The sequence below is a fragment of the Lolium rigidum genome, chromosome 6 (assembly GCF_022539505.1).
Source record: "Lolium rigidum isolate FL_2022 chromosome 6, APGP_CSIRO_Lrig_0.1, whole genome shotgun sequence".
Taxonomy (NCBI): domain Eukaryota; kingdom Viridiplantae; phylum Streptophyta; class Magnoliopsida; order Poales; family Poaceae; genus Lolium; species Lolium rigidum.
Window position 1 is genome coordinate 87,398,372 of NC_061513.1, and position 24,186 is coordinate 87,422,557.

Sequence of the window (24,186 nt, forward strand, 5' to 3'; positions counted from 1 at the left end):
GTATTAGTTTGTGGAAACCACGTTCCCAATTATGTATTAGTTTGTGGAAATTGAAATAAAAATGCTAAAAAAAGTATTTTAAATGTTTGGGGGCGGCGTTTGGGGGACGCGGCTGGGAGCAACGTCCCCCAAAGGCGGCACGAACAAAACACGTCCCCCAAACGCTCAATCCAGCGCGGTTTGGGGGACGCGACTGGAGATGCTCTTAGGTCGGTTTCTCGTGCGTGTATATATGCACAACAAACCGTGAGTTTGTAACATCAAGTTGTACTGAAGAAAACAGAAATAAATAAAGAGATTAGAGGGTACGATACACACCCTTAGCTGTAATTTTTTGTCCATTGTGTTCGTCTATTTTTAATGTGATTAATCTGTGGGTGAAACCCAACAATGCATAAACAAGATGTTATACATCGATACAATGTGGCATGCCCCTTAGAAGACTCAGTGGCATTAAATGACAGAGGACGTTGTGTTCCATGATTTACCATTGGCCCATTAAACGACAGAGGGCTAGTTCACGCCATGCTAGCTTTGCTTCTTTTTTTTGCGTCGCACATCACTTGGAAGAAACAACAACTTAAAGCGTATCCCACCAATCCGTGTAAACAATGGAAAGGAAAAAACATCAAATTATATCAGAAAATATAACAACTAGTTAGTGCCTCCTGCTCAGTACAATGATTTTTTTAAAACAAAATAGTGTAGGCAGAAAACCTACCAAACGACATAAATTTGTAACTTAGACACAGAATATTAAGGACAACATCAATAATGCCATTTTGGTGATACCAGGTACTAAAAGGCACACCATGTAACCCAAAATAAAATAACTTGGCAGTTGTAGATAATGTGCGGATATTTACCTTGAGTGAAGAAGTACACCGTATTTTTGAGGAAATTGAGTGTCTGCACTTATTTCTAGTGCCCTCCTGGTATAGTCTTGCAACCGATTCATCACTCTGATCTCTCATTTCCCTCACCTACAAAGAACAATAATAGTATATGGAGTGATATTCATTTCTTGGGGCTACAGAAAGGTGCAACTTTAAAACTCGGAAGCACACAAATACTACCTCTGGCACAAAATCAATAACAGGGTCTTGTGGCGATGATGCATTTTATTGAATCAGTAACTGATCGACATTATCATGCTTGCCATCCTGGTTCGGTGGCATAGGAATCTTAAGAAAGTAACTATTTAATATTATATCTTTATGACATATAAAAATAGCTATAACTTTTCGCTTGAAAGCACTAAATTATTATCCTCGCACATGCCATGTTGCATAGACGGGCGTGCTTCAACAGGTTCAATGCATTGGACTCTCTGGAAACTGAAATATTAATACAAGGTTTCAAGTGACAAGCAAATGATATACCCACGTATTGACATTTAACTTTATTTTACCCTGTAGTATTGGTAACCGAGAATGGACATTATTGTTCGCTTGGAGAATTTCCTACAAACTAACAACTCAAAGTAAAATGTTGATAGAAATTCATACACGAGGAAGAGAAAAGGAATCCGTTTACCTCTTCTTCTATTTAATTCCCATAGGCTAAATTGTTATTCATATCTTCAAGCCTTCTTATATGTTCCTTCAGCTTTGCTATTTCCCTCAAATTAGAACGCACTTAAATAGGTAAACCAGCAAAAGGTATAATTAAATTATTACATTGTTCTGCAATTGCAAATGGTTGATTGTATCAATGTCGACTGCGATGATGTGGACAGAGAAACAACAGATTTTATATCCATCCCACTTCATACGTCCTTTAAGCAACATATAAACGTCCGCAATTCCATATTTTAGGTAAGAAGAAACTTCATATTCTGATATTATTTCCTTTTCTGACCAGCCTATTTGGTTTTAACTTTGTATATTGCTTGCCAGGCCGTTTACCATATGCCCACTACTGAAAATCATATACCGTTATGAGGGCACAATATAAGATTACATAAAAGAAAATCCAGATGAATTTAACAGATAGTTTTATGCTAAAAAAACTATCAGATTCTGCAAGTGAAAAAAAGAAGGCCTAAGTGCAAACTGTATCTAGACGTCTTCTGATTTGTAATCCGTTAAGACCTAGAACGTATAGATATAGTTGAGTAATCATGGAGAAATTCCTGGTATTTGAAAATCTAGCCTACATACATATTGGTGCAGGCGGCAGGCCCACGTATTTTTGATTCAGTATAGAATGTTCCAAATCAATCTGAAGCCGTGCTAGGAGGTTGGAGAATTACCTTGGTGGTGCAGGGGGCTGAACAAATGTCTGTTGTTGACCGGAGCCATGCTAGGATGGTGGCCAGGCCTTGGCAAGAATACAAGACGGGCAGCAGCGGGCGGGTGTGCCGACGCGATGTTGATTGCAGGGAGATGGAGGGGAATGGAGATCCTGTTGCTAGGGTGGTTGGTGTGGGGGAGGGGTCGGCTATGGTGGGTAGCTCGGTGGTGCGGTGGTGGGGGGCGGCGTGGTGTTGGGGGCGGCGGTGGTGGTCAACTCCTTGCCTCTGTAGATTAGATTAGAAGATGAGTTTCTCAACAAAAAAAAGAAAGATGAGTTGTTTCACGTTGGTGGTGATAAGGGATTTATTAGAGGGCTCTATATAAAGGGTCTATGGATTGGAGGGGAAAGTGTATAATAGCGGGAACAATCTAAAATTTCCCTCCGCTGGTATTTAGTCTCAAAAACAAAATCAATAACCAGATTGGCGGGACAAAAGGAATTGACTTTTTTTTGTGTGAAAAGGACCTCCGATCAATTGATCAAATTTGCAGAATATCCACCTCTAATGAAATAAAAATACGTCAAGATCGTGTAGAATAGGATGTAAATTTTATACAGTAATAACTGAGGGAGGAAAAACTTTGCAAGAAGTATGCGAATATTTGCATATACCATGTAAACATTTAATTATAATTAAATAATATAGAGCACCGTTATCTCTCGGTATTCTCGGTGCACAAAGTAGTCACTAATATAATACTTTGAGTTTACGGTCACACATGCTAGATGGTGGCGACATGGTCTCCCTTCTCGTGTCGACGGGATTAGGCTCGATGCATGTCTTCTCACAACCAAACACTTCGTGGGGCCACACTTCATTTGGTTGGTGTCGTGCTAATGTGGCGTGTGGATCACTCAACTCTCTCTGTTGGCGTCGCCCGAATGCAATTTATTTTAGGACGAAAGAGAGGGCCACTGCCTCCACCAATTTTCGATTCAAAAGATAAATTGGTTCTCGAAATTTCATCCTAGGAGTGTGGTAACGGACGCAACATGGTAACAATGTATCCGTGAGGTGAGGTGAACCACCATGCCTTACCATCCTGCTCATGATGCCTCTACAGGGAGCGGAATAGTGGATGGGTCTGGTCCCTTCCCCGTATCGTTCGGACACTCTTCTGATGATGAAAAACGGTGACATGAGTACTCTAGCGGTCCACATAAGACCGGTATAATGTCACCCGAGAAGGGCAGGACATCTTGCCCATGCCGCCAAATTTAGTGCAGTTGATAGTCATTGTGCATGAGCTATGTCATTATGCCTTTAGGACGATTTGGAGTGGTTTTGTGCCCACCACCGAAACCTAAAAATAGGATGTCTCATATCCCCAGTGTTGTGTATCAACACGCGACACTACTAATTTCCACTAGAAAATTTTCATCTTGGGAGATCTTCTTTCACATAACCAGCGGACAACTAGTCTCAACGCCTGTGTAAGCCTGTAACACATTCCTACCAACACACACGTACATGTTACTATGTTAATGTACTTGTAACATATTACTTACCACACATATGTATATGTTACTGCATCGATATCCCAGTAACACCTTTTCGGGCATGATACAATTTGTGTTACTGTCGGTCGTTGGCACACAAATGTTGTGTTACTGTAATTTTACCTGTAACAAAATTTACTATGTGTTACATGGTTGTGTTACCAAAGCTATGTTGTGTGTGGAGGAAAAGCTAACCATAAGGAAAGGGCCATTATCCTTCGTGGGTGTGGCTCGGAGAATAGGGTGAGCCTTCGTGGCGCTGGGAATCCTTCGTGGGACCTCCACTCCTCCAAACGTGACGTACCTTCTTGCAAAGGAAGGGAACACGGAAATACATCCTCGTCTCCGCGTGCCTCGGTTATTTCTATACCCGAGCTCTCTTTCCTTGTGATAGCCATCGTGCTTGAAGTACATATATCTTGCAATCACTTGTGCTACATATATCTTGTACCTATCTTGCTTAGCTCTAGTTGTTATTGTTACACTTAGTTGAGCTTAGCATATTTAGGGTTTGTGCTTGTAAACTAAACGTTCGTTTAATTCCGCATTCTAACAAGACAAATCCGAAAGAGTTTTTTAAACGCCTATTCACCCCCCTCTAGGCGACATCTCGTCCTTTCACCACGACCGCGTCCTCGGCCTCGACCAGACAAGGCGTCGTCTTTTCAGATGGTGGCGGCTAGGGTTGGGGAGAGAGGCACTAGGGTTTGTGTGCGACAAGAACGATGAGAGGAGGCTCTTTTTATGGGCCGGAGGGAGGCGGGGGAGCGGTGGCGCTCATTAATGGCGGCACAAAGAGCAAGACGCGCGCGACGGGACGGTTCGATGCGCCTCTACGGAAACTGCACCGCCACTTCGTCCCAATAACTCCCGTCACGAGGTAGACGGCGGTTAGGTTAAAAATTGAATGAGCCGCTGGCGCATCGGCCCCGCCACTCCCCGCTGGTGTCGACTTTTGGGATGTGTGGCTGACAGGCGGCTCCCACGCCCAAAAAATTCAGCCTCGCGAGGCGCCGGCGCGCCCGATTCGCGCACTTGGCGAAGGGGCCAACACGGGGTTGCCGGCGATTCTTTTAGGCTCCAAAATTGGCCGGCGCCGTTTGGGGCGCGCCGGTGCGAGCCCATTTTCGCTCCCGGCCCCCAAAATGCTATCGGGGCCGCTATCAGGGGCGCCGGTGGAGATGCTCTTAGCTAGGCTAGATTTTTTGCATAAGGACATCTCCAGCGGCGCGACACATTTTATTGTCCGCGAGCGTCCGTTTGCGTCGCGTCGCGGACGCTAAAATGTTTGTTTTTGTTCGCGTGTCCGTTTGCGTCTGGGGGTGGCTCCAGCGGGGCGACACATTTTTTTCTTATTTTTTCTTCTTTATTTAAACATAGTTCCAAATATTATATATTGGAACATAATTTTACACAAGCTAATACATAGTTTGGAACATGGTTTACACAAACTAATACATAGTTTGAACCATGGTTGACACAAAAAAAACATTGCAAAATGAGGAAACCAGTTGTGTTGATTTCCGTATGTTCGCTGCCAAGAAAAAAACATTCGAGGGCACACCGAGTCACCCAAACTGAAAAATCCAGCCGGTAACGTTGACCCTGTTGGTTCTTTCGAGGAAGAACAGACATAAACCTTGACTACTGGCTTCAACTGGCCCGTAGCCATATTTGATGCAAAGAAAGAACACTCTAAGATCTAACTATCGGTGTCGGAGCCGGATTCGCAGGTGTGGTAGTGCATGCGGCACGCTGTGTCGTCGAACACCTTCACGATCATCTCGCCATCACCCTCGTAGAGGAAGGTGAGCTGGCAGCCGGGCTCGAGCTCGAGGTCGCGGGCGAACTTTTCCCACCCCGTGCGCAGGTACATCTTGCCCTGCCCATCGAACAAGACCTCCACATTCCACCGATAGAAGTTGCAGCTCGCCTCCCGTAGCTGCAACTGCGCCAGCTCGACGCCATCGACGAACTCGCCGAACTTTTCCGGGAGCCGCTTGATGCCGAGTGGATCGTCGTCGATGCGGAGGAGGAACTCGAAGCAGCGGTCCTCCTGCGAAGACGAGGAGGGCGTAGGCGACGACGACCGTGCTGTCGTAGCTGCTCCACCACGGCGGCCCCTGCCCCGGCCACGGCCCCGGGGGCGCCCAGGGCCGCGGCCTCGACCGCCTCGCTGGCCACCAGGTCCCGCCCTGGACTTCCTCGCGGGCCTGGCTGCGTCGCAGGAAGAGCTAGGCGGAGCTTGCGGCGGCTAGGGTTTGCTTGGAGGAGTGGATGAGGAAGAAGAACGTGCGTCCTCTTTATATAGACTGGAGGCAGGAGACGGCCGCGGGACGCGTGGCGTCGCCATTAACTTCGTTGGCGAAGATAAATTTCCTTACATGTCTAAGTGGTCGAAAAAATTAATTTTTTTGCTGCCAATTTTTTTGACAGATTCTACCTCTTAATGTTTGCACCATTCTTTTGAGTTCCAAAATGATTTTTATTGAATCTTTTGATTTGCTAAGAATGTTTAAAACTTTATGTGATCTCTGGTACATAAAGGAATTATTTTATCTTTGAAGAAAATTTCAGCAAGCATATTATTCTTTTACCACTAATATCACCCTATAGAAATGAGTGGGAAGAAAGTTTTGTGTTGAAGTTTTTTCACGGGAAATAGAGGAACACCACACCAAAAGAAATCTCACCAAAAGCTTGGGTATGCCCAAGGAACCCCACTGGACATATATCAAAACTCTCGTTTTGCACACTTCTAAACTTAGTTTTTTGAGCAACATAGAATTCTCGCTAAAACTTGGAGCGTTCTTTATTTATTTTGTGTCTAGTTTTGTTTTGAAATAAAGGAGACCATCACATTGAATAGTTTTCATGATCATGAAGGAGCCACTGAACTAAACTCTCTATTCATGAATTCCTCAATAAAAAATAAGTTGCATATTATTAAAAGATGAAGAGGGATGCCAATTAAAAGCTGAAATTTATATTGTGCATGGTACTACTAGTTTCAAATGCTTTACTGAATGATGATGTGTTGTGTGCCTTATTTAGTGCTATTTTTTTACTAGTATACATAGATGTTTAACATTAAGTATCATTGTTTGTTGATGAATGAATATCACTATGGATACTATTGCATGCTTCTAGATCTCTTGCTAGCCAAAAAAATTGAATTCTCACACATGCATAGACTTGTTTCCAATTCAACTCAAATCCAAATGTCTATCATATCTACCTACACAGAACTTTCTGTTCCAAGTATAGTATGTGTGTTATGCCTCCAATCATTTCAAAATATTCCTTTTTGTGTAATTTTAAAGCTCATATGAAAGTAAGGTATGGAAGGAAAACACCACTATATATGTTATGGGTTTGACTAATTATGAGTAATGAGCTAGGTAGGAACCATGCTGACATGGGGAATGCCTTTCAACATTGCATTTACCCTTGAGTTGATCATCATTGCTTTGGATTACAGGTTATCCATCTCGTATGCAACAAAGGGGGGTTATGAAATAAACACTAGATTATGCATATATGTTAGAGAAGTGCATTGGGGCACTAACCAAATCCATGCATAATCATGGTGGAAGTTTCAGCACGAGCATCTTCAATAGGAAGAGAGACAAGAAAAAAGAAAGAAAGAAAAAAGAAAGAGAGTGGAAAAAGAAATACAGAAAAAAGATAAAGAGAAAAAAGTGAGAGAGAGATTTTAGAGAGGATGCTCACAAGACCGTTGTTCATGTCGTTGTCCCGGTATGGATGGCCTATAAAGTTTAGACTCAAAATCTCCTAAGGTCCTTTGTATAGGCGGCATGGAGGTACCCCTTTGTGTTATTCTTGGTTAAAACAATATGTGAAAGGTCTGTGGTAATATAAAGTTGAGTAAAACTAGGTGTGGTTATCTAAGTGCTGGGGCGTGAGGCAATACTTACTTATAAGAGGTCAAACACATGAATCATGGGTATCCCTATAGCTAATAGATACATGGAACCCCATCCTTATGAGTAATGTTGACATGAATTGCATATCTCACAATCTCGTTTTATGCTCTCTTTACCTTTTATATTGTTAGAGGACTAGCACATATATTCTCTACTTACTTTCTTTCTTGTGTTCAAGAGTTAAGAGAATCAAAACAATCAAAATAGAGGACAATGAGTGTTCCAAACAATTTCTATAGGATTATCCAAGCATGCTTTATGATTCATATTACTTATCATTCATTTGTTTACAATGCTATTTACTATTATGCATACTTTGTAGAATGTGAGAGTTATCACTTCATGAGTTCAAATTGCTTATTGTTATTTTATTGACTGAACCTTGTAATACTTTGCATGATCACATAGAAGCAATATAATAAACTCCAAAATTCATGTTAGTTTTATCACCTTTATGCTCGAGGACAAGCATAGGTTAAACTTGGGGATGTTGATGCATGTAAAATGCATACATGAACTTTGTACTTTATTAACACATATTCCCACATATTTGCAACATATATGATGTTATTTCCATGTTTTATATTGATTTATGGGGATTTACCAATGATCTCCTTTATTTGGGTTATAACTTTGCGGAACATGAAACCCTTGTTTTGTGTATTTTCACTTTTAGAGACCTATGCGGAGTCAAACTGAGCTAGGATTTCGGGGACATCATTTTTTCATCAAGAGAAGCAGCATGGGCACTTGGACCAGACCTGGAGGGCCTTGAGACCCAAAAGAGACCAGGTGGAGCGCCCGGCAAGGGATGCGCCATCTTCCCTCTTTTCACCATCAATCGTTTGATTCACTTGATTCTTTCGCGAACCGACTTCTTTTGACCTAAAAACCCCTATTTATATGACCCCGAGGGTTCTCTAGAGAAGAGCGCCGCAGTAACACGAAAACACGAAAAACGGAGGCTGTAGCAGCGAAGATTGGAGGGGGAAACTCCGTCGGAGCCGCCGCCGCAGGGATCTCCACCTTCTCCAACGTCTTCCTCATCAACACCTTGATCAAGGGTGATACGGGGTGGCCTTTGGACACCTCCTCCTCAAGACCGACAAGCCCTCCGTGTGGCCCAATGACACGAGCTCGGGCCAAAGCCATACACCAAGAGGTGAATTCGCTCATTTCCACATATACATTGAACACCTCATTGGATGGAATGCTACCTCATGCAAGTACTATATGTGTCATCAGGTACCAAGCTCACCAAGGAACTGGAGAAGAAGAAGGAACATTGCTAACACGCCAAGAAACTGGAGAAGAAGAAGGAACGCTGCTGACGGAGGAGACAGCCCAATGCCGGCACTGCCGCCACCTCCAGGCCGGCACTGCCGCCTAGAGCACCGCGGCACTGCCGGCCAAATCACCCCGGCACTGCCGGCCTGACGCCTTCGATGCCACGACGCTCGGCACTGCCGCCCCTGGACCCCCGGCACTGCCGCCCCGGAACCACCGGCACTGCCGGCCACCCTCAAGTCAACGACATCTGGACCGTTCGTTTGAATCCTGTGGCTGTGTACTTTTCACAAATGACTAAGTTACCCCTCCCCATATCTGGGCTATATATATGTTGGAGCCAGCCATGAATTAGGGTTAGAATTAGAACCAAGAAGAACTTGAGCTTTGCTCTTACCCCTTGAGGGAAACCCTAGATCCTAGATCTTGTATCACTCGATCTCCTTACCGAATCCTTGTGGATCTCTTTGGTGACTTCTACTGGTTGTTGATCTTTTGCTTGCACTTCTACCTTTTGGTCTTTTGCTTGCACTTCCATCAACCTTCCGGTCTTTTCACCCTTCTAGATCTCTGGGGTTCGATTCGTCGATCTCTTTGCGGGACTTCTACCGGAAGGTCTTTTCCTGCAACCTCTATCGAGTTGGTGGTTCGGGCCAACGAGGACAAACTGATTTGTGTGTGTGTGTGAGTTTGTATCCCGCGAATCCCCTATGTGTTCTTCGTGTTCTTCGCGTTCTTCCCCCTCCCCCACGAAATCCACCAAAATCCGTGAAGATCGGGCACATCCTTGGGCTTAGCCCTTATCATATGGTATCAGAGCTCCTTGGTTGCCACGGATTTGACCCCCACACACCCAAAAAAATTCTTGAGAAATTTTTCGAAAATCCCAAAAAATTGACCTAAATTGGCCTTGGTTGGATCTGACAAATTGTTGAGTTTTTGGTGGTTTTGATCCAATAGAAACTTGTCCTTGGTGTTGATCTACAATTCCCCCAACTTTTCCCACCGGATTGTGCCAATTTTGCCACGAAATCGAAGATTTTCGGGTCAGTTTTCCCATGTGTTAATGACGATAATAAAGGTGATGATGCTTGTGTTGTGACAACCTTGCCAAACAATTTCCCTTTCCATAGGTTTGTCGACAACAATGATACAATGTTGAACATGTTTTGTACAAAATGCTTGCAATACTCTCCCATTAGTGCAACCAAAATGTTGAATACTTGCTCTTTCCAATGCTTGGTTTGCAATGATGTTAATATGCTTATAAATGAGATTGCCCTCATAGCTCTCTCAAATTTTCGAGACTTTGCCTATATCCATGATGAACATGTTCATGTGTTTACCCCGCATATTCACCATATCTATTATGATGCTTTGCTTAACGCTATTGGTGATGTGCAAAAGAAATGGACCATCATGATGGATGATGTGTTCATATACCATGCACACACGTTCTTTGCTTTGCCTATTGTGTGTGTAGGTACAAGAATGCCAATGTCAACCTCGATTGAGCACGAGTTGACAAAGAGAGCTCTTGAGAGCATAATTCAAGTGAGTACAAGATCGAACCCGGCTCTAATACCTTTCCCATGCTTTGCATTTAACATGTCGAACAATTTCTCTTTCTTATGGTTCTTTTGCAAGCATGATGATGTGATTCTTACCGTTGATGTTGCCTCAAACAATTTGACCAATTTCTCTTTCATTTGGTTTGTTGGCACACACGGTTGTGCAAATGATTTCTTGGTGAACTTTTTGGATGATATTTCTTGTGTTGCAACAAATATGATGACCAATTTCTATTTCCAATGGTTTGTGTGCACACACGTTGATGCTATTTTGAACACTCTACCTCATGCGTTTTGGCCAAATTCTCCACTTGTTGCTTCAAGGATGTTGAACAATTTCTCTTTCCGATGCCTTGAGAGAAACAATGAAAATGACATTCTACATGAGATGGACACCATGGTCGTCTCACAATTTGGAGTTTTTGTGTTTCCACATTTGGAAGATGTTCATACGGAGTTCTTACACATTGACCTTGCACGTGCATTATTCTTCATAAATTTGTGTTGTGCTAACGGTGTTGTGAACATGAAGGGACATGTCATCGATGATATGCTCGAATATCACACACAAACATACTTTGCTTGGTCTTTGTTGTGTGAAGGTAAAAGTGACATATGGATGAGCGTCAACGAATGGGTTAAACCCCACACTTCGACTACACAAGATCTCTCCATGAGAGCACACCGACATCTTGCTAAGGTGACCTCCTTCTACTTACGCTCTCTTGCTAAAACCGTGGAACATTGGCTATGCTTTGAGTGTTGTGATACGTCCAATTTGCATCACTATTTTATATCATAACTTGCTGTTATTCATTGATATATTTCATATTTGAAGATAATACTTATGTTATTTCATCTATTTTGCATGATTCATGATTATTGGAGGATCGCGCACCGGAGCCGGGATTCTGTCTGGAAAAAGCATCGTCGAACGCAATATTTCGGAAGATCAACAATTGACGGGAATTACACGAAAACTCCTATTTTTCCGGATGACGAAGGGAGCCGGAAGGGGGAGCCGAGGAGGGCCGCCATGGGCCCCCTCACGGGCCGGCGCGGGCCCCGCCCGGCCGCGCCGCCCGTGCGAGGAGGGGGCCCACAGCCCCCTCTCGCCTCCTTTTCTTCGCGTACTCCTTCGTCCCGAAAACCTAAGCCGGAAGGGGTACGTCGCGAAGAGCCACGGCCCGCCTCGCGGGTCGGAGAACACCGGAGAGAAAAGAGCTCTCCGGCGGGCGGGAATCCGCCGGGGAAATTCCCTCCCGGAGGGGAAATCGACGCCATCGTCACCGCCATCGAGCTGGACATCATCTCCATCACCATCACCATCATCTTCATCATCATCACCGCCGTCTCCACCGCTGCACCTCGTCACCGCTGTAGCAATTTGGGTTTGATCTTGATTGTTTGATAGGGGAAACTCTCCGGTGTTGATTTCTACTTGTTATTGATGCTATTGAGTGAAACCGTTGAACCAAGGTTTATGTTCAGATTGTTATTCATTATCATAACACCTCTGATCATGTTCCATATGATGTCTCGTGAGTAGTTCGTTTAGTTCTTGAGGACTTGGGGTGAAGTCTAAATGTTAGTAGTGAAGTATGGTTGAGTAATATTCAATGTTATGATATTTAAGTTGTGGTGTTATTCTTCTAGTGGTGTCGTGTGAACGTCGACTACACGACACTTCACCTTTATGGGCCTAGGGGAATGCATCTTGTACTCGTTTGCCAATTGCGGGGTTGCCGGAGTGACGAAACACTGAGCCCCCGTTGGTATATCGATGCGGGAGGGATCACGGGATCTCGAGTTTAAAGTTTGTGGTTAGATTTATCTTAATTACTTTCTTGTAGTTGCGGATGCTTGCAAGGGGTATAATCACAAGTATGTATTAGTCCTAGGAAGGGCGGTACATTAGCATAGGTTCACCCACACAACACTTATCAAAACAATGAAGATTAATTAGCCGTATGTAGCGAAAGCACTAGACTAAAATCCCGTGTGTCCTCGAGAACGTTTGGTTATTATAAGTAAACAAACCGGCTTGTCCTTTGTGCTAAAAGGATTGGGCCACTCGCTGCAATTATTACTCTCGCACCTTACTTACTCGTACTTTATTCATCTGTTACATCAAAACCCCACGAATACTTGTCTGTGAGCATTTACAGTGAATCCTTCATCGAAACTGCTTGTCAACACCTTCTGCTCCTCGTTGGGATCGACATTATTACTTATCGAAGATACTGCGATACACCCCCTATACTTGTGGGTCATCAAGACTATTTTCTGGCGCCGTTGCCGGGGAGTGAAGCGCTATTGGTAAGTGGAATTGGTAAGGGAAATTTCTACTGTTTGTGCTGATTTTATTTCGGCCTGCTGCTATAACTCATTATGGAGAGATCTTCTCTTGAGTGTTTATTTGGGAAATCTACTACTACCGCAAAGGTAGTGGATGAGGCGCTGGGTAAGGAAGAATTACCATACAAAATACCTATGAAAATTATTGAACGTGTAGTGGGTAACCGTTATACAGGGGATGGAACTGTCCACCCTGGAGATCATTTACTTGTTCTTACATGAATTATGCGGTTTATTCAAGTGTGCAGGTATTGCTATGGATGAAGTGAGGAAGAAACTATTCTCTGTATCACTTTGTCGGGTAAAGCGGCGCATTGGTATAAATTACTTGGATAATGGGGATTCTCTTGAATGGAATGATATTGTGCCCCGGTTTTATTCTAAGTTCTATCCTCCAAGTGAGATTCACAAAGATCGGAATCGCATATATAATTTTTGGCCTCATGAAGGAGAAAGTATTGCCCAAGCGTGGGGGAGATTGAAGTCTTTAATGCTCAAATGCCCCATTCATGAGCTTCCTGGTAATATTATTATTGATAATTTCTATGCAAGACTTTCTTTTCAAGACAAGACCTTGCTTGGATACTTCTTGTTCGGATCATTTACACGCAACAAGGAAGAGTTTAAAAGGGACCTTCTTAATCGGATCCAAGAAAATACCGAAGGATGGGAGAACGACAAGGATAGAGAATCGGGTATAAATTATGATTATAAATGCATTGAAGCTTTTATGGATACTGATAAATTTCGTAATACGAGTGCTACTTATGGTCTTGATTCTCAAGTTGTCTGCAAATCTTTATAAAGCTTTTGCTTCTCATTATGAATTGCCTAAGAAGAACTTTGATAAGTATCATGAACCGTATAAAGATAAAATTGATTCATCTATAAATAAATGTGTTGTAGTTGAAACTGTTGATCATGTTATTCCCGAAGCTTATATTGAAAAAACTCCTTTCCTCGCTAAAATGAAGGAGTACTCTGTTATAAATAGTGCGGTTCATAAAAGTGAAACGAAACCTATAGAACTCTGAAGAACAAATAAAAGTTGAACCTGCTGTTGCAATAGTTAAAGATCTTGTGACTGAAAATGTAGAGGATAGTCATATTATTTTTTAGTGAAGATGCTTCTAATATTGTTTCACATCCTAATAAGTCTAGGAAAGCTAGTGTTCCTATGCTATCTGTTAGAATTGGTGATCATTGTTATTATGGATTATGTGATATTGGTGCAAGTATTAGTGCTATTCCTTATGAGCTTTACACGGAGATTATGCACGAAATTGGTTCTTGTGAACTTGAAAATATTGATGTGGTTATTCGGCTGGCTAATAGAGAAACTATCTCTCCAATTGGTATTATTCGAGATGTGGAAGTTCTATGTGGTAAGATTAAATATCCTCGCTGACTTTTTGGTACTTGGTTCTGCTGCTAGTAAATATTGTCCTATCATTTTTGGTAGACCTTTTCTAAATACTTGTGGAGCTATTATAGATTGCAAGAAAGAGAAAATTTTGACTAAATTTGCTGGTGAATCTTATGAGTTTAACTTCTCTAAATTTACCAAAACCCCTTATAAAATTGATTCGCCTAGTAGTGATTTTAAAGTTGAACAGTGTGCGTCTATTGCTCTTGCTCCTAATAATCCTTTGCAGCAACATTTGGAGAATAGTGAGAGTGAAGTTTTTAGGGAAGAGAGAAATGAGCTTGATGAAATTTTCCTTCGTCAACCTATTCTTAAGCATGATTTACCGGTGGAAGATTTGGGTACAACACCACCACCAAAGGAAGATCCTGTCTTTGATTTAAAACCATTGCCTGATAATCTTAAATATGCTCATATTGATGATAAGAAAATATATCCTGTTATTATTAGTTCTAAGCTTTCGCAGTTTGAAGAAGAAAGGTTATTGGAAATACTTGAAGAAACACCGAGGCGCTATTGGCTACACTCTTGATGACTTGAAGGGGATTTCTCCCTCTATTTGCCAACACGCCATTAATATGGAAGATGATGCGAAGCCTCGTTGTTGAACCTCGGCGTCGTCTAATTCCTAAGATGAAGGATGTGGTAAGAAATGAGGTATTAAGACTCCTTGAAGCTGGTATTATATATCCTATTGCCGATAGTAGATGGGTTAGTCCTGTGCATTGTGTTCCTAAGAAAGGAGGAATGATCGTTGTGCCTAATGATAATGATGAGCTCATACCTCAAAGAGTAGTTGTAGGATATAGAATGTGCATTGATTATCGAAAAGTTAATAAGGTTACTAAGAAAGATCATTACCCTTTGCCTTTTATTGATCAAATGTTAGAAAGGTTATCTAAAAATACTCATTTTTGCTTTCTTGATGGTTATTCTGGATTTTCACAAATTGCTCGTTAAAACTAAAGATCAAGAGAAAACCACTTTCACTTGTCCCTATGGAACTTATGCTTATAGGCGTATGCCTTTTGGTTTATGTAATGCTCCTGCTACATTTCAAAGATGCATGTCTGCTATTTTTCATGGCTTTTGTGAGAGTATTGTGGAGGTATTCATGGATGATTTTTCTCGTCTATGGGAATTCTTTTGATAGTTGCTTGCGAAACCTTGATAAAGTTTTGCGGAGATGTGAAGAAACTAACCTTGTTCTTAATTGGGAGAAATGCCACTTTATGGTTAATGAAGGAATTGTATTGGGACATAAAATTTCCGAGAGAGGTATTGAAGTTGATAGAGCTAAAGTTGAAGCCATTGAGAAGATGCCCTATCCTAGGGATGTTAAAGGTATTCGTAGTGTTCTTGGTCATGCTTGAGTTTTATAGGAGATTTATTAAAGATTTTTCTAAGATTTCAAAGCCTCTTACTAATCTTCTTCAAAAAGATGTACCTTTTGTTTTTGATGATGATTGTAAGGAAGCTTTTGAAACTCTAAAGAAAGCCTTAACAATCTGCCCCTATAGTTGAACCTCCGATTGGAATTTACCATTTGAAATTATGTGTGATGCTAGTGATTTTTCTTGTGGCGCTGTTCTTGGACGACGAGTAGATAAAAAACTGAATGTTATTCATTATGCTAGTAAAACCCTTGATGTTGCTCAAAGAAATTATGCTACTACTGAAAAAGAATTGTTAGCTGTAGTCTTTGCTTGTGATAAATTTAGATCTTATATCGTTGATTCAAAAGTTACGATTCATACTGATCATGCTGCAATTAGATACCTTATGACAAAGAAAGATGCTAAGCTAAGGCTTATTAGATGGGTACTTCTTTTGCAAGAATTTGATTTACATATTGTAGATAGGAAAGGTGTCGATAATCCTATTGCTTGATAATTTGTCTAGATTGGAAAATATTGCTTATGATCCCGTTCTCGTTAATGATAGTTTTCCAAATGAACAATTGGTTGTAATAAAGGTGAGCTCGCGAGACAGTCCTTGGTATGCTGATTATGCTAACTTTATTGTTTCCAAGTACTTGCCTCCAACCTTTTCAGCTCAGCAGAGGAGGAAATTCTTTTATGACTTGAGGCATTATTTTTGGGATGACCCACACTTATATAAAGAAGGAGTGGATGGTATTCTGCGAAGGTGTGTTCCCGAATATGAACACCAAGAAATATTGAGTAAATGTCATGGTAGTGCTTATGGAGGACATCACGCCGGAGATAGAACCGCGCAAAAGGTTCAACAATCAGGTTTTTATTGGCCAACTCTCTTCAAAGATGCAAGGAAGTTTATTTTATCTTGTGATGAATGTCAAAGGGTTGGTAATATCTCCAGACGCAATGAAATGCCTATGAATTATACTCTTGTTATTGAACCGTTTGATTGTTGGGGATTTGACTTCATGGGACCTTTTCCCTCTTCGAAGGTAACACTCATATACTTGTTGCTCGTTGATTATGTTACTAAATGGGTGGAAGCCATACCTACAAAAAGTGCTCGATGGTGAGACCTCTTTAAGAATGCTTTTAGACATTATTTTTCCTAGATTTGGAGTTCCTAGATATATTATGACAGATGGAGGTTCTCATTTTATTCATGGTGGTTTTAGAAAAACTCTTGCTAAATATGGTATTAATCATAGAATTGCTTATGCGTATTGATGTCTACGTTCCCCCTCCTTTCCTGTAGACAGTGTTGGGCCTCCAAGAGGAGAGGTTTGTAGAACAGCAGCAAGTTTCCCTTAAGTGGATACCCAAGGTTTATCGAACTCAGGGAGGAAGAGGTCAAAGATATCCCTCTCATGCAACCACTGCAACCACAAAGCAAGAAGTCTCTTGTGTCCCCAACACACCAAATAGGTGCACTAGTTCGGCGAAGAGATAGTGAAATACGGGTGGTATAAATAAGTATGAGCAGTAGCAACGGTGCCGGAAAAGTGCTTGGCGTGTAGTTGATGGTGGTGGTATTGTAGCAAGTAGTAACGCAGTAAAACGGTGAACAAGCGAGTAGTAACTCGAGCAGTAGTAACGCAGCGGTAGTAAACAAGCGGTAGTAACTCAGCGAGTATTTAGGAACAAGGCCTAGGGATTACACTTTCACTAGTGGACACTCTCAACATTGATCACATAACAGAACAGATAAATGCATACTCTACACTTTTGTTGGATGATGAACACATTGCGTAGGATTACACGAACCCTCAATGCCGGAGTTAACAAGCTCCACAATAATGCTCATGTTTAAGTAACCTTTAGTGTAAGATAGATCAACGCTACTAAACCAAGTACTAGCATAGCATGCACACTCGTCACCTTCATGCATATGTAGGAGGAATAGATCACATCAATATATCATAGCAATAGTTAACTCCATAATCTACAAGAGATCATGATCATAGCATAAACCAAGTACTAACACGGTGCACGCACTTGTCACCTTTGCACACATGCAGGAGGAATAAACTACTTTAATAACACATTGCTAGAGTAGCACATAGATAGTAGTGATACAAACATGCTGCAATCATAAAGAGATATAAATAAGCACCTCACTATACCATTCAATGAGTAAGTATTCCGTGAAATCTAGCCTAAGAGACCCACACGGTGCACACATCGTCACCTTTACACACGTGGGACGAGGAGTCTCCGGAGATCACATAAGTAAAACCCACTTGACTAGCATAATGACATCTAGATTACAAGCATCATCATATGAATCTCAATCATGTAAGGCAGCTCATGAGATTATTGTATTGAACTACATAGGAGAGAGATGAACCACATAGCTACCGGTACAGCCCCGAGCCTTGATGGAGAACTACTCCTCCTCATGGGAGCAGCAGCGGTGATGAAGATGGCGGTGGAGATGGCAGCGGTGTCGATGGAGAAGCCTTCCGGGGGCACTTCCCCGCTCCGGGAGCGTGCCGGAACAGAGATCCTGTCCCCCAGATCTTGGCTTCGCGATGGCGGCGGCTCTGGCAGGTTTTTGTGGGTTTCGTCAATTGGTCTCGGGTTTTCTGATCCAGGGGCTTTATATAGGCGAAGAGGCGGCGCAAGAGGGCTGACAGGGGGGCCACACCATAGGGCGGCGCGGCCCCCCTCGGCCGCGCCGGCCTAGGGTTTGGTGGCCCCGTGGCCCCCCTCCGGTCCTTCCCGGGTGTTCTGGATGCTTCCGATGAAAATAGGAACTTTGGCGTTGATTTCGTCCGATTCCGAGAATATTTCGTTACTAGGATTTCGAAACCAAAAACAGCGAGAAAACAGAACCGGCACTTCGGCATCTTGTTAATAGGTTAGTTCCGTGAAAATGCACGAATATGACATAAAGTGTGCATATAACATGTAGATAACATCAATAATGTGGCATGGAACACAAGAAATTATCGATACGTTGGAGACGTATCAGCATCCCCAAGCTTAGTTCTGCTCGTCCCGAGCGAGTAAAACGATAACAAAGATAATTTCCGGAGTGACATGCCATCATAAACTTGATCATACTATTTGTAAAGCATATGTAGTGAATGCAGCGATCAAAACAATGGTAATGTCATGAGTAAACAACTGAATCATATAGCAAAGACTTTTCATGAATAGCACTTCAAGACAAGCATCAATAAGTCTTGCATAAGAGTTAACTCATAAAGCAATAATTCAAAGTAAAGGTATTGAAGCAACACAAAAGAAGATTAAGTTTCAGCGGTTGCTTTCAACTTATAACATGTATATCTCATGGATAATTGTCAATGCAAAGCAATATAACAAATGCAATATGCAAATATGTAAGAATCAATGCACAGTTCACACAAGTGTTTGCTTCTTGAGATGGAGAGAAATAGGTGAACTGACTCAACAATGAAAGTAAAAGAATGGTCCTTCAAAGAGGAAAGCATCGATTGCTATATTTGTGCTAGAGCTTTGATTTTGAAAACATAAAGAGAGCATAAAAATAAAGTTTTGAGAGGTGTTTGTTGTTGTCAACGAATGGTAGCGGGTACTCTAACCCCCTTGCCAGACAAACCTTCAAAGAGCGGCTCCCATTTTATTTTATTTTTGGATGGCACTCCTTCCAACCTTTCTTTCACAAACCATGGCTAACCGAATCCTCGGGTGCACTGCCAACAATCTCATACCATGAAGGAGTACCTTTTTATTTTAGTTTTATTATGATGACACTCCTCCCAACCTTTGCTTACACAAGCCATGGCTAACCGAATCCTTTGGGTGCCGTCCAACAATCACATACCATGGAGGAGTGTCTATTTTTAGTTTGTTAATTTGGGACTCGGGAATCCCATTGCCGGCTCTTTTTGCAAAATTATTGGATAAGCGGATGAAGCCACTAGTCCATTGGTGAAAGTTGCCCAACAAGATTGAAAGATAAACACCACATACTTCCTCATGAGCTATAAAACATTGACACAAATCAGAGGTAATAAATTTTGAATTGTTTAAAGGTAGCACTCAAGCAATTTACTTTGGAATGGCGGAGAAATACCATGTAGTAGGTAGGTATGGTGGACACAAATGGCATAGTGTTGGCTCAAGTATTTGGATGCATGAGAAGTATTCCCTCTCGATACAAGGTTTAGGCTAGCAAGACTTATTTGAAACAAACACAAGGATGAACCGGTGCAGCAAAACTCACATAAAAGACATATTGAAAACATTATAAAACTCTACACCGTCTTCCTTGTTGTTCAAACTCAATACTAGAAATTATCTAGACCTTAGAGAAACCAATTATGCAAACCAAATTTTAGCATGCTCTATGTATTCTTCACTAATAGGTGCAAAGTATATGATGCAAGAGCTTAAACATGAGCACAACAATTGCCAAGTATCACATTACCCAAAACATTTATAGCAATTACTACATGTATCATTTTCCAATTCCAACCATATAACAATTTAACGAAGGAGAAACTTCGCCATGAATATTATGAGCTAAGAACACATGTGTTCATATGAACCAGCGGAGCGTGTCTCTCTCCCACACAAGCATGATGTAATCCAATTTATTCAAACAAAAACAAAAACAAAAGCACACAGACGCTCCAAGAAAAAGCACATAAGATGTGATGGAATAAAAATATAGTTTCAGGGGAGGAACTCGATAATGTTGTCGATGAAGAAGGGGATGCCTTGGGCATCCCCAAGCTTAGACGCTTGAGTCTTCTTGATATATGCAGGGGTGAACCACCGGGTGCATCCCCAAGCTTAGAGCTTTCACTCTCCTTGATCATAGTATATCATCCTCCTCTCTTGACCCTTGAAAACTTCCTCCACACCAAACTCGAAACAACTCATTAGAGGGTTAGTGGACAATAAAAATTAACATGTTCAGAGGTGACACAATCATTCTTAACACTTCTGGACATTGCATAAAGCTACTGGACATTAATGGATCAAAGAAATTCATCCAACATAGCAAAAGAGGCAATGCGAAATAAAAGGCAGAATCTGTCAAAACAGAACAGTCCGTAAAGATGGATTTTATTAGGCCACCAGACCTGCTCAAACGAAAATGCTCAAATTGAATGAAAGTTGCGTACATATCTGAGGATCATGCTCGTAAATTGGCATAATTTTCTGAGCTTCCTGCAGGGCAGTGGGCTCAGATTCGTGACAGCAAAGAAATCTGGAACTGCGCAGTAATCCAAATCTAGTACTTACTTTTCTATCAACGGCTTAACTTGGCACAACAAAACTCAAAACTAAGATAAGGAGAGGTTGCTACAGTAGTAAACAACTTCCAAGACACAAATATAAAACAAAGTACTGTAGCAAAATAACACATGGGTTATCTCCCAAGAAGTTCTTTCTTTTTAGCCATTAAGATGGGCTCAGCGAGTTTTAATGATGCACTCGCAAGAGATAGTATGTGAAGCAAAAGAGAGCATCAAGAGGCAAATTCAAAACACATTTAAGTCTAACATGCTTCCTATGCATAGGAATCTTGTAAATAAACAAGTTCATGAGGAGCAAAGTAACAAGCATAGGAAGATAAAACAAGTGTAGCTTCAAAAATTTCAGCACATAGAGAGGTGTTTTAGTAACATGAAAATTTCTACAACCATATTTTCCTCTCTCATAATAACTTTCAGTAGTGTCATGAGCAAACTCAACAATATAACTATCAAACGAAACATTCTTATCATGAGTCTCATGCATAAAATTATTACTACTCCCAACATAAGCATAATCAATTTTATTAGTTGTAGTGGGAGCAAATTCAACAAAGTAGCTATCATTATTATTCTCATCAAGTGTAGGAGGCATATTGTAATCATAATCAAATTCACTCTCCATAGTAGGTGGCACCAAAAGACCACTATCATTATAATTATCATAAATAGGAGGCAAAGTATCATCAAAGAAAATTTTCTCCTCAATGCTTGGGGGACTAAAAATATCATGAAAACCAGCTTCCCCAAGCTTAGAACTTTCTATATTATTGTCAACAATGGTGTTCAACGCGTTCATACTAATATTACTACCAGCATGCAAAGAAGATTTCATAGGTTTTTTAATTTTCGCATCAAACAATCCATGTTTTAAATCAGGAAATAGAATAAGAAGCTCACTCTTGTACATTATGCCAAACTAGTGTAAACAAGAAACAACAAGATGCAATTGCAGGATCTAAAGGAAATAGCTTTGAGCACACACACAACGGCGCCAGAAAAATACTTTACCTGAGACCGTAGTATGAGAGCCTTTTACCTTTCCTCCCCGGCAACGGCGCCGGAAAAGTGCTTGATGTCTACGTTCCCCCTCCTTTCTGTAGACGAGTGTTGGGCCTCCAAGAGGAGAGGTTTGTAGAACAGCGACAAGTTTCCCTTAAGTGGATACCCAAGGTTTATCGAACTCGGGAGGAAGAGGTCAAAGATATCCCTCTCATGCAACCCCGCAACCACAAAGCAAGAAGTCTCTTGTGTCCCCAACACACCAAATAGGTGCACTAGTTCGGCGAAGAGATAGTGAAATACGGGTGGTATAAATAAGTATGAGCAGTAGCAACGGTGCCGGAAAAGTGCTTGGCGTGTAGTTGATGGTGGTGGTATTGTAGCGATAGTAACGCAGTAAAACAGTGAACAAGCGGTAGTAACTCAGCAGTAGTAACGCAGCGAGTAGTAAACAAGCGATAGTAACTCAGCGAGTATTTAGGAACAAGGCCTAGGGATTACACTTTCACTAGTGGACACTCTCAACATTGATCACATAACGAACGAGATAAATGCATACTCTACACTTTTGTTGGATGATGAACACATTGCGTAGGATTACACGAACCCTCAATGCCGGAGTTAACAAGCTCCACAATAATGCTCATGTTTAAGTAACCTTTAGTGTAAGATAGATCAACGCTACTAAACCAAGTACTAGCATAGCATGCACACTGTCACCTTCATGCATATGTAGGAGGAATAGATCACATCAATATATCATAGCAATAGTTAACTCCATAATCTACAAGAGATCATGATCATATCATAAACCAAGTACTAACACGGTGCACGCACTGTCACCTTTGCACACATGCAGGAGGAATAAACTACTTTAATAACACATTGCTAGAGTAGCACATAGATAGTAGTGATACAAACATGCTGCAATCATAAAGAGATATAAATAAGCACCTCACTATACCATTCAATGAGTAAGTATTCTGTGAAATCTAGCCTAAGAGACCCACACGGTGCACACACTCGTCACCTTTACACACGTGGGACGAGGAGTCTCCGGAGATCACATAAGTAAAACCCACTTGACTAGCATAATGACATCTAGATTACAAGCATCATCATATGAATCTCAATCATGTAAGGCAGCTCATGAGATTATTGTATTGAACTACATAGGAGAGAGATGAACCACATAGCTACCGATACAGCCCCGAGCCTTGATGGAGAACTACTCCCTCCTCATGGGAGCGAGCAGCGGTGATGAAGATGGCGGTGGAGATGGCAGCGGTGTCGATGGAGAAGCCTTCCGGGGCACTTCCCCGCTCCGGCAGCGTGCCGGAACGAGATCCTGTCCCCGGATCTTGGCTTCGCGATGGCGGCGGCTGCGGCAGGTTTTTGTGGGTTTCGTCAATTGGTATCGGGTTTTCCGATCCAGGGGCTTTATATAGGCGAAGAGGCGGCGCGGGAGGGCTGACGAGGGGGCCACACCATAGGGCGGCGCGGCCCCCTCCGGCCGCGCCGGCCTAGGGTTTGGTGGCCCTGTGGCCCCCTCTCGGTCCTTCCCGGGTGTTCGGATGCTTCCGATGAAAATAGGAACTTTGGCGTTGATTTCGTCCGATTCCGAGAATATTTCGTTACTAGGATTTCTGAAACCAAAAACAGCGAGAAAACGGAACCGGCACTTCGGCATCTTGTTAATAGGTTAGTTCCAGAAAATGCACGAATATGACATAAAGTGTGCATATAACATGTAGATAACATCAATAATGTGGCATGGAACACAAGAAATTATCGATACGTTGGAGACGTATCACGTATCATCCTCAAACTAGTGGGCAGGTAGAACTATCAAATAGAGAAATTAAATCTATCTTGCAAAAGACTGTTAATAAAACTAGAAAGAATTGGGCTAGTAAATTGAAGGAAGCACTATGGGCTTATAGAACTGCTTATAAAAACCCCATGGGGATGTCACCTTATAAAATGGTTTATGGAAAAGCTTGTCATTTACCTTTAGAACTAGATGAAAGGATCGTATGCCGCACCTAGAGGGGGGGGGGGTGAATAGGTGCTAACCAATTTTTAGTTCTTTTTCAATTTAGGCTT